Below are 2,757 nucleotides of genomic sequence, written 5' to 3'. Positions count from 1 at the left end.
TCTATGAATTTTAATTAGTAATTTTAGCTGGACTAAAAGTTCCTTGTCTGACATTTTATCAATGTCAGGATGTGGTGTGTAGCTGGCTAGAACCAGCCACGTTGCTCCTGGTCTACCTAGTGGACAGAGCCTGGTGATGTGATCATTATGTTTTAGGGCACCTTTAAACCAGACCAGGTGCTCTTGGTAATTTAGTGGAATTTCCACATCCTCGAAAGGAGTGTATTCATCCAGAGGTTCCTCTATTTTGTAATAGTGGAATTCGTGTGTTGTAGCGTTTGCCACTGGAAAGTTTATCCATGAATAGAATACCTCTGTCTGCCGATATTCATGTGCCTCTATCACGAAAATGACTGTACCACCTCGTGATGTCAGTCCGTTTTCTATAAGTTTTAAAGGTATAGTTTTTCTTATGTTGACCGGAATGAGGATAGCATTCTGGTCATTCTATAGGAGACTCGTGTCATCCTCCGTCAGTCGGGCTGCTAATCTAGCTGCTTCCCTTTCGTCTTCACTCCCTGGCATTTTTACTGTCAGAAAGGTTTTTGTGTTGCAGATCAAGTTTCAAGGAGACAAAAGATTAGGTGCACAATATTTTGGAACACTGTATCCTTCAACGTTGACTAAACCAAAAACTCTACATAGGAATCTCTTCCTACTAAGTTCCGGTGGATTTTAACCTTTCACCCACTCCAGACGTCTATTGGAGTATTTACGGGAAAAAGGGTCTGCGTGAAAAAGCACGACTGAGTTACTCTAATGTCTTGCGTTAGTTTTATCGCCTTACCAAACGTTGGGCGCCATGTAGTGTAGTTCCTATTTTCCCTATAGGCCCTGCGCATTGGAATAACATAAACAGCAGTGTAGACGCAGGACTGAGGTCATCTTGGTCTCTACTGACTATGTTAGACTTAATTTAGGTTTGCGCCAGCTAGCTCAGAGGTCACTGGAAACTTTCTTGACTGAATAGGAAGGGATCAGCTTCCCTGGCTCAGACAAGAAGGGATTCAGCTTCCGAAAACCATATAACATGACAACTTTGCTCCCTCAGAATAAGAGTAAATCTCTAGAGTCGTGTGAAAACAATAGACAGCTATTTCACTCAGTCAGTTGTGCATTCTTAGTTTCACCAGAATGCAGAGAATAGAGAGACGGGCGTTTTCAATAAAAGGAATTATTTATTGAGCAGTCTTCCTTCTCATGCAAGAGAAATGAATTGCCACAATCGCAATACTTAATGTAAAGTAAAGTACGTACAGTAAAAGGAGTATTATGAAATAATACTGTAAAAGCCTTGATATGGTTTCTTAGCCATAAGACACTTTAAAATGGATAATATATATATACATATATACATAGGCTAACGTGCTCAACTGGTGCTTCTAAAATACGCCTACCCCGGTGTACCTGACCTAAGCCTAATACGTGGGAAGGAGTAAGTAAGTAGCAGTTTACGTTAAGTAGGTTTTTGCCAAGAATCTGACTCAATAATTCTCTCTAAGGGTTTAGTCAGCACTGTACCTTGGGAATAGAATGTAGGAGGTCTGGTATCTCTCTCTCAGGACTCGATATCCCAGTCACCCGCAAGGGTAGGCTGGAAACGCCGGAGCTGGATTTTCTCGGCAGGAGAAAAGACAGCGTCTTTCTCAGCACGTCAAAGAGGAGGGGCAGCGTCCGTGGGCTTCTCGCATCTGCTGGGCTCTCGGCAAGTAGATTAGCTGCTCTGCTCCAGAACCACCACCGTGTGTTTGCTTAAGGCAACGTTGGTATATTTATACCTGAAAGGTGCCGAGTTTGACGTAAGGGTTGGTCATAAGACGTCAATAAAGATGTCACTAAGAACTGGCCGTTCTTACAGTGCTCGCAGGAGTTCTATTACAAATCAAAACAAAGCAAGCGGGGAATTCCCAGGTTGCTGGAGGTTTGGTGTGTTGAAAGAACTCATTGTGCTGTCTAGGAATCTATGAAAGTAGCTTTTGCCATGCCTTGGGCTGCAAGGGCGATTTACTGAAACATGGATCTGTTTCTTATGCCATTATAGGGATATTTTGTTGATTATAGCCGTGTAAGGGCATAAAATTGTAATATTGATTCAGGTTCCTAGATAAAACATTACAAAGGCATGGCTTGGCAGTTCGGGCTAGACTGTTCCCATGAGGCACAGGGTCAGACTGATTTGCATATAGCCATGTCTGAACGGGGGTGGCAGAGTGGGCTGAAGAACGGTGATGGATTAAACCCAGATCTTTGAACTGGGTGTGAGTGTTTGATTGGTTCAGATGCTCCGTCCATTACCACCCCCTTTTGTACCGCTTTTGGCCGCCATAAGTGTGGCAGGGTATGCTCAGACGTGAGTCCCTTGCTCATTTTGCCACTGGATGCAAGCAAGCTGGGCTGAAGATGGCTGGAATGCCAGAAACCGGTCCTCGGAAGCTTGTTTCCGGTCCAGGGAAGGCATGGCTTGGCAGTTCGGGCTGGACTGTTCCCATGAGGCACAGGGTCAGACTGATTTGCACATAGCCATGTCTGAACTGGAGTGGCAGAGTGGGCTAAAGAACGGTGATGGATTAAACCCAGATCTTTTGACTGGGTGTGAGTGTTTGATTGGTTCAGATGCTCTGTCCATTACCAACTCCTTTTGTACCACTTTTGGCCGCCATAAGTGTGCCAGGGTATGCTTAGACGTCAGTCCCTTGCTCACTTTGCCACTGGATGCAAGCAAGCCGGGCTGAAGACGGCTGGAATGCCAGAAACCGG

Source organism: Lissotriton vulgaris, chromosome 2_1, assembly GCF_964263255.1.
Source record: "Lissotriton vulgaris chromosome 2_1, aLisVul1.2, whole genome shotgun sequence".
In the NCBI taxonomy this organism is placed as follows: Eukaryota; Metazoa; Chordata; class Amphibia; order Caudata; family Salamandridae; genus Lissotriton; species Lissotriton vulgaris.
The sequence above is the reverse complement of the archived record's forward strand: the minus strand, read 5'-3'. Positions refer to the sequence as shown.